The sequence below is a fragment of the Desmodus rotundus genome, chromosome 10, assembly GCF_022682495.2.
Source record: "Desmodus rotundus isolate HL8 chromosome 10, HLdesRot8A.1, whole genome shotgun sequence".
Lineage (NCBI taxonomy): Eukaryota > Metazoa > Chordata > Mammalia > Chiroptera > Phyllostomidae > Desmodus > Desmodus rotundus.
The window spans coordinates 90,025,622-90,040,686 of NC_071396.1; the positions used below are offsets into that span (position 1 = coordinate 90,025,622).

At 38.6% G+C, this 15,065-nt stretch overlaps 1 pseudogene; it reads left to right on the forward strand.

The window, feature by feature from the left end:
- Nucleotides 1-124: 124 nt before the first annotated feature.
- On the forward strand, nucleotides 125-13,851 carry LOC112322881 (glutathione S-transferase Mu 1 pseudogene; annotated as a pseudogene).
- The last annotated feature ends 1,214 nt before the right edge of the window (nucleotides 13,852-15,065 follow it).

The window sequence follows — 15,065 nt, forward strand, 5'->3', positions numbered from 1 at the left end:
TTTATTAAACATTAATAATAGTATTTATTATAATTAAAAGGTATTTAACTCTTTTTTAAATTACTTTTTCTTGATTTGTATATGTTCTTACCTTAATTACCACTCTATATATCTGCCACATCTCATGCCAAATTTTATTCATTTTAAAACCTTGCCAGGGCCCTGCCCCTCCTCTGGGACAAACCATACTTTTCAAGCCCAGCCTGGAAAAAGTTCCACTACTCAAAGTGCCAAAGACAGCACCATAGCCATGAGTTTGGGTTACAGGGACATCCGCAGGCTGGTTCACAGCATTGGTGCACTCTCGGAGTACACAGACTGAAACTCTGAGAAGTACAGGATGGGGGATGCTCAGATTATGACAGGAGCCAGTGGCTGAGTGAGAAATTCAGTCTGGGTCTGGACTCCCCCAGCCTTCCCTTCTTAAGTGACGCAGCTCACAAGCTCACCCAGAGCAATACCATCCTTCCTTCCATTGCTCACAATCACAGCCTTTGGGGGGAGAAGGAAGAGAAGATTCTCACGAACACTTTGGAGGACGAGGTTATGGACATTCGAATGTACAACATCAGGATCTGCTACACCCCTGACTTTGAGTAACTGAAGCCTGAGTTTTTTGAAGGTGTTCCCTGAAGAGATGAAGTTCTTCTCGCAGTTCCTGGGGAAGAGGTTTCTGTTTGCAGGAGACAAGCTGATCCCTGTGGATTTCCTATGACATCCTGGATGTGCTGCGTATGTTCAAGCCCCACTGTTTCAGGTTTCTGTTCCCAAACCTGAACGACTTCTTGGTCCACTTTGAGAGCCTGAAGAAGACCTCTGCCTACGTGGTCCAGCCACTGCTTACCCAACACGTGTGTACTCAAAGGCTTCCATGTGGGACAACAGGTAGGGCCTGTAAGTCCAGGAGATGGGAAGCCAGAGAACAGCTGGACATTTCTGCATTCTTAGAAACATCTGTTTTGCTTCTTCTTCCTTCTCTTAACAACCATCCCTCCCTACCTCCTCACCAGATGCCTTATTCGCCCCTTATCTGACTCATAACCCCCTTTTCATCCAGGCCCTCTGTAGTTGCCATTCCCCGAATTTCTTCAGCAATGTTCCTACCCTTCCCACATTGATCCTCTTGCACTAAAGACAATGAGACCAACCTTCCCCTCACTAGTTGCTCTGCTTTGAGGAACCCAACCAGACCTGTAGAGCTCAGCCCTGAACTCCCACCACTGCCCTGAAGACCAGTATTGCCCCGTGTTCAGGCCCTGCTCCCCCAGCATGGTCCCTGCCCAGTCCTGACTGACACCTAGTAAAGCCGAATCACACCTGCTTATCTTATTATTCCCTCTTGGCCACTGGACTCAGGACTGAGTGTGTTGGGGGTCTGGGAGGTGTTCATTTTCCCTCTGTTGTCTGCAATGGCTGAGTTGTGTCTGCAGTGGCTGATGTATGTGTCAGGTAGAGGCGGGGAGGGGGACAGGTGAGATTATGAGGTCTCTTGCTCATTTTTGTCTCTCTTCCTGTACTTTTTGCCTCAGTCTGGGGTTTCTATGGAAGAGGGTGCCTCCTGTACCTTGGTCCCTCCTTAATTTCAGCATTCATGGAACTCCTTCTGTGGGCTTGTAGTACTCTGTGTCATGGTTGAGGGGCTTTCCAGTGTGGGGAAGGGGGTTGAGCCATCCGCTGCTGGTGTGGGATCCTAGAGGCCTACCTTTTGTCACCCATTCCCAGAAGTGTTCCCTGCTGTAGATGCCTTTCCTCTGTGCCCTTACAACATATCTCAATAAAACACATTCTACTATAAAAAAATAATAATCCATGCATGGTTGTTCATCTGGCTCCTTTACTTGTGTGTGGGATTTTCTCTTAATTTTCTATTTCAATGCATCTGTTGTTTTTGGCTATCTTTTGGTTCCTCTGCATGAGCTCATACATGCATTTAAGCAATTCTTGTAGAATGACATCAGCCACTTCCTTGTGCGGTTCACATGGCACATAGAACAGAACCCACTGGCAAGGCAAATGGTCCTATTTGAGTGGCAGAATATTGGGGAAAGAATTGAAAATGTTATTATATTGGTGGTCCTTTAAGGTTCACGGCTTCTCATTCATTTCAGGGGATCTTATCACACAGGGCATGGCCCCACTGCTGTATCCCGAGGCCCTTGCAGACGTCATGAAATCTTGTTGAAACTGCATTTCTCTCAGGTATTGACTATGCTTTGGACCTGGTCAGCCTGACTGCAACCACTACGAGACCCCCACCTCTGAGAGTTGAGTGTTAGGCCCCTCATATTCATGACCTCTACTGCATATAGGCATGAAGTCTGTTAGCTTTGATCTTGTCTTTACTATTCTTACTGTCCTGAAAATGCCTTCAAGAACCTAGGCTATTTTCTTTAACGAAATCCCATCTTCTCTGTTTCTGCACCCCCAGCACTTAACCATTTTGCCCTGTATGTACGCATGATCCTTTCTCTGCCAAAATGCTTTTGCCTCTTCCTGCACATTGGGTGAGCTTGTATATTTAGCTAACTTGCAACCAGACTCATGAATCTAGGTTGTTCTCTGATGCATAGCTTTATTCATTCCCACAGAGTTTTGAAGCATATGACTTGTAAAGTCTTGTAACTTCTTGTTTATTATAAAATTGTGCCATTAGGCATTTCATATTTTTGATGTGGTAAATATTTGTAAAATGTCTGGCTGGTATTCAATTTAGGGACTCTACCCTAATTAATCTCACAAGATCTTAATACATTAGCCGACACTTTCATCTTTCAGAAAGGCAAGGCAATGATAGGGGAACTACAGCTCCCACCGTCATTATGCATAATGTGGAGAAATAAGCTTGTGAAGTGGAAATGATAGTAACCTTGGGAAAAAGGTGACCATGACATATTTCCGAGTCTGATAGCTGGGGAGGAAATACAGAGTTAACCTTAGACGTACAAAGGCAAAATGCAAATCATTCAGTAAGATAGCAGTTTTGCTTGTCTTTAATTAAAATAAAAACAAAACCTCATGAAAGTAACACATTTCTCATGAACAGATTTATGATTGCTCCATAATAATCCAGAAGAGCCCCTTGTTAAGTGATACTGGTAAGAAGAAGGAATTGGGAGAAGCCTATGAGGACAATGAAGTTCCACCGGCAAAAAGAGTTAAGATTTTAAGAAAATATATGCTCTGCATGGCAAAGAAAAAACCAAGATAATTTATAAGAGGGTAGCTTGTATCTGTCTGACACGTGCTGATATATGAGGCTGAATGGTTTCGAAATGTGCACCAAATAGTGTTGAAAAGATTAAACTAAAAATGAGATTAAAGTTGGAGATGCAAATTACTGGATCTTCAAAATTTGATTTTAAAAACATGTTCAGAATAAGAACAGTTTAAAAAAATAATCAGCCATCCAAAAAGACACATGAAAAGATAAAACAGATCAGATAAATATAAATTTAATTACATAAAGGTGAGATATCATTGAATTGATCTTTTTTCTAACCATAACTTTAAAATCACTTTTTTAAAGCATATCTTTCTAATTTTTTTTTTATTTTAATCTCTATCCTTGATTATTTTTGCCTTTTGGTTTTTATTTCAATTAGATTTTTTTTTGATTCCGTGTATTTATTAAGAGATGACCAATTCTTTCCAAGGTAGATACTAATTTATATTTGATCATTTACAATTCTTGTGTTTTAACTTCAGTTATCCTTTTGAAAATTCCTTTTAAGGGAAGGCTCAGTGCTGGAGTTAGCGTGCAACTCACAGGATCGCTGTGCTCTACCTCTGCTTTACAGTTTTAATCTCACAGAGCTTCGCTACTCATCTATGGTTTCTTTTAGCATTGCCCCTTCCTTTTCATTTTCACCTCCTTCCAACACAATAAATGCTGAGATTTTTAAAGGGCCATGTCTTTTTGACTATCATAGTGTTATTGTGGTATCACAAAATTCTATTCGGTCACGTACTTGAGAAGTACTCTTAATATGTCAAAATAGATGGATTTGGCTTTTTCATGTTTAGAGAAAGAGAAATGTGCAGGAAACTATTTTATAACTTTGGCTGACTGGGCTCTCACTATTTAGGATTTCTTCAAGGAGACGCTTTGCCATTTGTGAGGTGATCTGGCCAGAGCTCAGCTGAAATATCTTTGTCAGCAGAGTCTTTATTCATCCTTCCACAGTATTTTGGACATCCTGGGAAAGTCAAACTGAAGAGGTTTATTTGATCAATGGTTCCTACTCAAAACTGTGTAATAAAATATACTTTGATGTCATCTTTTACCAAATTTTCTTTTTGGAAACTTCCATCATAACACATTTTAAGAAAGGCAAGTTGGGCGTCATGCATGACAAGACTCTTTCTCTCTTGCCTGATTAAAATGAGAGAAAGAGAGAACCCTGAGGAGTATTTTTAATACATTTTCCCCTGACACTGCATAAATCTAAGAACATTTCTATGCTAATCAAGTCAAAATAGGAATTATTAGTGACTGGAGAGCCCCAACATGGCTGTTATTTTCCCATCAACATATGATAACAGCTCTGCCGCTAAATTAAGGAGCTGAATATTATATGAGCTCCAACAGGTTGCAGTACACGACAGGTTTAAGCAATATTAAAATCTGGAAACCCTGCCCCACCTATTACATATTTATTTGGTATTACAAGTTGTAAATGTTTAAAAATACACAAAGACACAGTGTGGGTAAATTGTTAATGTTTAATGAAATTATTCATGATCTACAAAGAGTCAAATAACTCAACAAACACCATGAAGGTTAATGCATGCAAATGAATCGGAAGAGTCCAGCAATGAGAAGAAGATAGTGTGTCCTTTCCTAGGGAGATCATGAAATGGAATTAAAGTAACCTGATTTTCATGGCCAAGTGATATCTCTGGGGATAAAAGGAAGCAACTTTCACTGCAGACCTACTAGCCGCTAATCGAGATCCAATGTCAGGTCTCCATCTCACAGACTGGAGCCCACTGATTCCTGTACGGTTCTCATTTTAATACTGTTTAAGATAGAAACCTGGGCCCTGTTTAAAATCTATATGTTTAGTGTGTGTTGTAGCCATTTATCTTACAACTTATTAAGTCACTTAATGGCTGGGAAGCCCTATGAAATATAATTTCAGACAATGGGAAATTCAAGAAAAAGTCAACAAAAAAAAAAAGCTGAGGTTATGGGTCTGGTGGGGAGATTTTTATTTTGATTTTTACGGTTTCTACTGTTCTTACTTATCCCAGATCATAGTACTGCAGGTCTAAGTTTGCACTTCCCATCTTTTAACACCACAATGCCCACGCAGGGAAAACCTCGTCTGCAGTGAATGGGTAAGTGGAAGAGTTTCCCTGGCAGATTCAATTTGCATCTACAATTAAAATGCTATTTTCAAGTTCCTATCCTCAGCAGCAATAGCAGAATTGCTCTGATGTTTACAAAGCCTCAGGAACTGAGACGGTTGAAACAATTGTGAATAAAGTTTCAGCCACTGCCCTATGCAAAGCCCAATATTTATAACAAAAAAGAAGATTATTAGAAAAATATCTGTTGATAATACAACATTACGCCCATCCCTGGACACTCTAATTGCTAGGCTTTCATCTTCTCAATATCTATTCACCTACTATCTATCCATCAATCTGTGCATTCTAATAGTCAGAACTCTTGTTTTTTTAATTAAAAAACAATACTTTTAGATGTGTATGTGAAACTTTGTTTTCTTTCTAGAATCAAACAGTTATGTTGGATTTGTAGGTACAGTCCATAGATTGGACTATAATTATATATGGACCAATATGTGGACTATAACTTTCCATAATGGAAAGACCTATCCCTATCCATTGATGACTTCTTCAGTTCCCTATGTAATATATTAATAAATAAACAAATATATATAAAATCCCGGGATCCGGAAAAATTTGACTTTGGATTTACTTGCAGAAATTAAATACTACACTACAAAGTAGCCAATTTACCAAATCCCTTAGAACCTGGGGTTCCTGATGTACAAAGTAGAGGTAACAATACTACTGAGGTTACAAGGTTGTATCAACTAAATTACTGACAGGTACAGGGACTGGTTTCTAAGGGTCATACAATAAACGGTGGGTACCTATATGCACTAACATTTTGGTGATAGTACTGCTATGGTTTTGAAAATTAGTCAGACTTCTTGGTGACTCAGCAGCAAGCAGTTAGTTCCACAAACTCCAAGTAGAAAGAGGTTGGCAATCATGACGGTCATTTTTTAAAATCTCAGAAATTTTCCTAATCCTTAATATTTAAACCAAAATCATTCTGTACAGTCAGGTGAATACTCAGAATAAAGTTTTTAAAAACGTGGCCCTGGCTGGTGTAGCTCAGTGGATTGAGCATGGGCTGCGAACCAAAGGGTTGCAGGTTTGATTCCCAGTCAGGGCACATGCCTGGGTTGGGGGTCAGGTCCCCAGTAGGGCCCATATGAGAGGCAACCACACATTGATGTTTCTCTTCCTCTCTTTTTCTCTCCCTTCCCCCCCTCTCTAGGAGTGAGTGAATAAAATCTTTAAAAAAAATTGTTTTTAATGTTGCAAAGCATAACCCTGGCCTGTCACAGACCATGTCTATACTGTTCCCCTCTATACTTGATTTCCTAGCAGAATCTGAGGTACAGAGGAAGTACTGGAAAATATTTTTAGTATAAATTAATTGAATTGAGAATTTTTATTCAAGAATTACTCAACCGAGGATATGTTCTGTTTTTAGTTAATATTCAGAGTATGAATCAGAATGAGATTAAAGTGCAATCTTTTGTGGGGCTCATACATAAACACAGGGAGTGATTAAAAACTTCCACGGGGGCCAGCAACACCTATGAGATAAATTTTTGAAAAGTTAACCTAGCATTCAAAGTTCTTTACAATTTATCTTTTACTAAATTTTTAATCCTTATCTCCATTGTACCAAAACCACTGCATACTATTTCATCAGACCCTCTGTGACTTTTCGCCATATTTGACTTAGTACACAGGACACTCTTCTTAATTCACATATATAAAGAAATCGCTCTCATATTTCAAAGTCCAGATAAAATATCTTACGTACTGTGAATACTTCCTAAGTTCCTGCTGAAACTCTCTCCTTTGTTATCCCATTATCATTTTTGTTCCTATCTCTAATGTATTTGTTATCACATTTTATTATAAATAGCTTTATTTATGATTTTCTTGGAACACAGTCATAAAGTCCTTAAGGGTAGTGCCTTTATTGATATGTTCATGTTTGTATGGCCTATACTTATCATATTAGCTGGTATTTAATTTTAGTTAATAAAGTTTGTTGATTTTTTAATTAGATTTAGAAAGAAGGGGCAAGTAGAGAACAACAATGACATAATTAACATTTCACACTTCTAAGTAGCTAAATAATATTCTGGTTGCTTGCAGGATGATTCAAGTTCAATTTCCTTCAATTAAATTGTGAGTATGGTAGTGAGTAAATTACCACTCTATCATAATTTTCAGCAACAATCCGAAGGGGTTAAAACGTAAATCAAGGCATCCATCACACTCGAGGCTGCTGATGGTAAAATACCCTGCACCTCCGGATTTCTTACAGGAATAGATGTGTCCTTGTCTTTCCCTTCACTGAAGAATTTTGTGTAGTTTTGCCCTGAAGAATATCCTTAGCGGTAGAATGTCATTAAAATTAAAAATAGTGATGAAAGAAATGAGCAGAAATAAACAATGAGCATTTCACACACTAAAAACAGTGACATAAGGCAGAAAACAATGGAAAAATGAAAACTACATGTAATGATGACTGGTTGACAGATTGCCATCATTTTATTCTCTGGGGTTTTGTCACAACCTTTAGTAAGGAGGTAACGTTGAACAGCTGGTGGACAACCAGTGTGGAACCTCAATGAAGCTGAGCATGTGCAATAAATGAGGGATGAGCTTGGGGCTGTGGCTCATCTTCTCACACATACCTAAGAAAATGAAATGACCCAAGAATAGTATTAAATAATAACAGTTGCCTTCTAGGAAAACATCTGAGTCACAATATACAGGTCTTTCTCTGGCACCAAATAGAATGAAAATGAACTGAAAAAATGCCACTCTTGCTGTTGTCATCCAGAAGCTGTATGACCTTGAGAATTTAACCTCACTGAGCCTTAGTTTCCTTACCTGTAAAATATGGAAAATAATAACTCAAAATAGTAAGTTCTACTTCTATAGACATTAAGATATTATTGGCCTGTGCTCTGCAAACTGTTATATAGGGATATATAGTGCAATCTAATAGCAAGCATTGTTTCTTTTTTTCTTATAAGTAAGTCAGTAATTACCCACTCTGTTGCTGGAATCTATCTATCTATCTATCTATCTATCTATCTATCTATCTATCTATCATCTATCTATCCACCTCTCCATCTATGTTTGAAGAAGAAGAGTCTCCTTTATTAAAAATTCCTCACATTAATTATTGGCCTGAACTGTCTTTCTATTAGTAGCCTCAATTTTACCCCAGTCTTTAGTGATTGATAGATCTGATGTTTTCTAGACATCATCACCCATCATCAGTGTGTGGTACTAAACCTTTAGTTACTGGCTTTCTGTCCCTTGGAGAGAAGCAGTGATGTGTAGCATTTCCCAGTCTTAGGTGTAAACATTCCTAGCACAGCTGATTTCAAGCTACTAACATGACTACACACTCAGAGTTGGGAGAATTGTGCACAATCATTTCTTACCAGCTGGGAAGAATGTGTTCTAGCTCACAACTGCCTCATATTCAGTATAAGCTAATTTCTTCAAGTGTCGATAAAAAATGGTGATTTTTTCTTAACTTGCTGTCTTAACAAACTTGCTTAACTTAACAAACACACTCATTTAGGCTCTTACTAGTAAATACTGAAAATAAAAATGGAAACTAGTGAGAATAATAATTCAAACATGTGCCAAGTTCCAAGAAGTGTGAAGGCAGTCGTGTGTGAGTTGCATTCAAATGTAAGTTAAGGCTAAATTTTGCTGAAATACCTGGAGCCAGATGCCCCGCAGAGCTACCCAATGGATGAAGACTGGCTTCATTTTTGCTCCTTGTCCATTGCATACCTCCAGCACTCCTACTTAGAACAACCTTCATAGTATCATCAGTGAGTGGTCTGAAAAGGAGAGTTCTGCCTGACAGCTCAGCAGGTTTTACTCCGAAAGCCTCGGGAGGCAGGAAAGCCTTCTCAGAGCAGAGCGGCCCTCCTTTGCCTGAGCAGCGATGGGCCTCACCTTTAGGCTGCTTTTCCTTATCTGGGCCATGCTGTTTTCCACCGAGTAGCTCCCCAGATTCACTAACCTTCTCTTCCAGGTGAAGAAGAGAGTTTCCTATACAGAATCCACATAATTCTGCTCCAGAATCGAAGGAATCCTGCCTTCTGATGGCATCTTTGACTTTTATCACAGACTGTTTACTTTCAACCTGGAAATCTCTCGCTCATTCCTGTTTGATTTCCTTTTGCTCTGTTTTCTTTTGAAATGTGAAGAAACATTTTCATGAAACATATTCAAAAGCTAATTATATATTTAGGTTCGAGCCTGGTATACTCCCTGCAGTGCCTTCTTTGGCAGGCACCTTCATTGCTGTGGTCTCTTTGCATAATATCATTTTCCCAGGGGCATAAGCTGTGGGTGCTGGTACCTCAAATCCTTAAAGATAGCAATTCTTTGGAAGCCCCCACTATTATTGTCCTTCTCTTTTTTTTTCAGGGCAGATATGACTGATATAACATGCATTTGTGAGTACCCAGAGCTGTCTTGATCTGACTTTTGAGTTCCTTTCCTTGTCAAGCTGAGCAATTCCAGCTCTTCCCACCATGTGTTCCTCTTAGAGGCTGCTAAGCACCATCATATTAGACAAAAAAGAAAACAACGCTAGACTACATTTCCCCCCTCAAGAGCAATTGAAAATTTGCTTTATGCAAATAGCATTTTTGTGTTCAGGGCTAATTGGCAAATATATTCCCCAAATAATACTGTTAGTTCAGACTCTAGAGAGTAGAGCAGAGGAATGGCACACACCTTCTCCAGAAACCCAAAGACTAAATGGCAATAGGCTTTACTAAGATAATTCTGCTCAATGGAAGGCCTTCAGGCTCACTTCCCAGAGAACAGCAACTGGAGATGAGTCATCGCCCAGCTCTGCCAAGAGAACAGCAACCGCATCCTCTTTTACGGTCCAGAAATGAAGCTAACCACCTTGGTGCAGGATGCTAAAAGTCACAATGGGCATAACTTTCACAGAAAAGTGTTAAGTATACCATTGAATTTACCTATCTCTTATTGAAAGATGTGAAAAAAGATAGTGTTTCTTTAGGACAGCCCAGAATAAGGGTGACCTTTAAACCTGATGGCTTGTTTTTAACTTTTGGGTTCTGTTTCTTAACTTAGATATAATTAAAAAGTTAAGGTAAAAAATTTTAGATCAATTTTCTTTGCAACTTATATTTCCATAATTTTACTTTAATTATTTAATACTTACATATTTATTCTGTCCAGTGTATTTTTAAATTCTGGACTGCAGAGTTATGTTCACGTTTTCTCATTGAATCTTTGCAGTAAACCCTGAGAGGAGACTCGGGCAAGCACTAATAAGCACAACTCTGTACACAAAGGTAGCCTAGAATCAAAATCCCCAATGCTAAACTCAAGGTCTAAGTGTCTCTCTAAGTATTCAAACTATAACTTGTTTTTAGGTGTTTTATTCTCTATTTAACATTTTGATTTTGCTGCCCGCCACCATTTTGAAGATTGTTTTAAAGCTGTCTAGTACTGACTTGATTATCTAGATAAAATTTCTGTACATTTATTTGACTTTAAATTTGAAGCAATCTTTTTCTCCTAGAGCTGGTAAAATGCACAATATACATATCAAATGCAAAGGGCCCAGGGGACAGTGAGCTTTTAGAGAAATGTGAAAAACTAGCAGTCACAGGAGTTGTGAGTCTTCGGGGAGCACATTTGTCAACCAGATCTAGTGAAAACCTAGAGTGTGGGAAAAAAACAAGAAAAGGAAGAGGGTGTGTTTTCTTGTTTTCTCTCCACTACAGTCAAAAAATGGAAAGGCTAGTCCCTCTACAAAGTGATATGGAGAATATTGGTAAATACATTAAAATGTTTATCCTGTTAATCATTAAAGGGGGGATTTAAACACCAATAAAATAACATTTATACCTTTCAAACAGATGTTCTTTAGAAGAAAGGACTATGTTCAGTATCTTTCAGACCTTGAAGAGAATTTATACTACTAAGGAATCATATATTTATTAATATAGAAGAGAATCTGGTAAGAAAGAAGTTCTACCTAGTAATTTCATATAGATTTTCAATCAATATTTTTGAAAGATGTGCAAATTATCCTAGTACCTTTCTATTCATTGGCCACTTAGTCATCTCAGAAAAATTTTGTGCTTGTATATATTTGGGAACATGATGCATATGCAAAACAATAAAATGAATGCACAAAACCATATGTAATAATGACGCATAAGGAATATATAGGCAATAATGTTCAAAGCTACTGGGAAAGGAACATGGGGATATTTGAGATAGAGTGCACAGGCAACTTGAGTGAATAGAAAGTATGAGAATGGAGAGGAGATAAAGAACATTTTTCTTCTAACTTACTTAGGTCCCCTCATATGCTACATCTAATGTGTTTTTGGTGACATTCCCAAAATTCATGAAAACATGAGCATCTAGATTTTTCTACTTTAGATGATGTAAATCAGGACCTTGAGTCATTTTATAAAGAGAAAGCTAATTCATTTTATCTTCAGTCACTGAATCTCCTGTTGCAAATTAACTGCGTGCCTTTTCACCTATCCTTCGATTAAAAATATGCATGGTAAGGGTTGTGCTTAGAGGATATTGGAATGGCCTTTTACTCCTAAAAGAGCCCAATGAGTTCTAAGTGACTATTGCCACAGCAAATCATTTGTGTTTAAATTTACTTTTCACACAGCACTTGATTGTGTTTGCACGCTTTTCTTACCAAAAGTACGTTCCTCACTACTTCCTTCAAATATACTGTAGGTTATGTAATAAAATTAAAGACAGCTGCCCAATAGGATGTACAGGAGAGAGTACAGGGCATTTCTATTCCCCAGAAGGCTGTGGATATCAAGAGCAAGGCATTCTTCCCTGAAATTCTACTGTTATAATTACCAACATGAAGATTTTTGTTTCGAAGATTTTTGTTTCGAAGATTTCACGTCTTCAAATTAATATACTTAAATTTGTAGTTTGTTTTGTTTTCTTATATTTTCTGAATCCTCCAAATGACAAACTCATAAAAAAACAATGGCAGAAGCTATACTGTATAGAAAATGAGTCTATTCTTCAAACTTGCAGGTACAATTTTAAATCGTCCTGAGGTACAGACCCAATCCACTGTCATTTTTCATGAATTTCAAAAGCCTCTAGCTTGTTTACCAGCAGCTTTTATATAATCTCTACTCCTAGACCATTTGTATCATCTGTCTAAGGAAACGGTATTCTTCAAGATAAGAGTGATCTCCTCCACCTACAACCAAAGGCTTTGTGAGGCTAGAATTGCTTATAATACCTTTTATTTTGGAAATTCATTTTTTCCCTTCATTTTGGTAAGAACTATGTATTCTCAACACAATGATTTTTCTACTCAGCTGCATTCAATGTTGACAGAATCTATTGTCTATAGGTACTCAGATCCTCAGAGATATATGAGAACAACTTCATGTAGTAGTTCAACTTTGCCATAGTAATGTCTTTTATCTATAATTAATATTATGAAATTCTGAATCACCTTATACCTATTATATCTTAAATCCATGGGTAACTATCATGCAATCTGCGTGGATATCAATGTCTACTTTTTTCCCTTCTGGAATTACATTTTTGTGTCATCTATAGAAAATCTGTCCATTTTTATGAGCTTTCTTGTTCTGTCTGCTCATAATCCAAGAGACGGCGGAACCATTGTGTCCTCTACCTCATAGAACTGTGTAGGTTACTTATTGTTATATGACAAACTAAATGGCTAAATATGATGCCAATATATTGTTTTGTTTTTGAGTCTGCAATTTGGGCAGAATTCAGTGGGATGGGTCATCTCTGCTCTGCATGGCATCAGGTGGACTGTTTGACTGAGGCTGATGCATCCATTTCCAAATGGTTCACCTGCTTGCCTGGAAAGTTGGTGTTGGCTGTCAGCTAAGAGCTAGGCTGGAGGTCTTGGTTCTTTTAAAAACAAGCTTCTCCATGGGGCTGCTGGAGCTTCCTTGCAGCACTGCATGGTCAACCCCACCATGTTTTTCGGCATTGCTACTGACGGTGGGCCCTTGGGCTGTGTCTCCTTCCAGCTGTTTGCAGACAAAGTTCCAAAGACAGCAGAAAACTTTCATGCTCTGAGCACTGGGGAAAAGGGATTTGCTTATAAAGGTTCCTGCTTTCACAGAATTATTCAAGGATTTACGTGCCAGGTTGGTGACTCACACTCCACAATGGCATAGGCGGCATGTCCATCACAGGGAGAAATTTCATTATGAGAATTCAATCCTGAAGCACACAAGTCTTGGCATCTTGTCCAAGACAAATGCTGGACATAACACAAATGGTCCCCAGTTTTTCATCTGCACTGCCAAGACTGAGTGGCTGGATGGCAAGCATGTGGTCTTCAGCCAGGTGAAAGACGGCATGGATGTTGTGACAGCCTTGGAGCACTACAGGTCTGGGAATGGCAAGACCTGCAAGAAGATCACCATTGTGACTGCAGACAACTTTCATACGTATGACTTGTGTTTTATCTTACCCACCAGAGCATTCCTTCTGTAGCTCAGGAGGGCACCCCTTCACCCTCATCTGCTTTCTCTAATCTTTGTGCTCTCTCCGCAGTTCATTGGGTCCCATAGTTTCCCTAACCCTTCCAAGTCCAACTGAGTTACAGAGTGACATTTATGATTATGAAATAAAAACCAAACAAAAAAATGTTGTCCTTTCATTGTACTTTTTAGTCCATTTTAGCCATTTACTTAGAATATTGGCAGAACTTCTGTGGGCCAAATCATAATTCACTCCATCAAATACAATCCATTCAATGCTAATATCTTGAAGATTGGTTCTTCTTTACTTTGGGCCCCAGTGAGGTTACTGTGAGACAATACTAATATTCTTAGAAACTCTACTGCTTAAGTACAGGGAATACTCTGAAGAGTATTACACGCCCTATTAAGGCAAATCTTTAAATCTTTCTGAGGTCTAAAATATTAGATCATAGAGTCATGTCACAGAAACATTTAGCTTAGGCCACCCTATTCTGGTAGCCCACAAGGATTTGGTGTTAGCCCTAAAGCCTTTTGTTACTTTAAAAGTCTATTTTTTGGTAGAACTCAGAAATAACAAACATCCCTATTTCAAACTCTTAATCTCCTGGGTTCCTTTAGATTTCCTCTAAATTCTGCTCAATAACTTAACAGGCATTTCAATTCTCTCCTCATATTTTATCATATACTGCTAGAAGAAGTCAGTCAGCAACTTCTACATTCGGTCTTGAAAGTCTATCCAGTGAAATCCATGAGTTCATTAGATCTTCTCTCTATTTCCCACATTGTCACAGGCAATGGTGTTGACAAATGTTTGACCACTTCATAAAGGCAAGCCTCTTTTCTCTGGTCCACATGTTTTAGATTTCTGTTACATTGGCACTCCATTTTCAGGAACCAATTCTGCTCCAGTTTTCTACTGCTGAGTAAGAAACAATCCCAAAAGTTAATGACTTCAAACTGCAGTGATTTCATTTTATCTTGTCATTCTGTGGCTCAGGAACTAGCACAGGGCTCAGCTGACATTTAGCTGACAGCCAGGCTGACCTGATGGGGACTAATGGCTTCATTCCCGTGCTTAGCACAAGAGTGGGGATAGCTAGAAGAATGGGCTGGCCTGAGTCTCTCTCCCAAGATATGACTACCCAGAGATATGTAGTCTCAGGGCATCTCTAAGCATTTCTTTTCGGCCAGGTAGTTGGGCTTCTCACTTGGTGGCTCTGGACT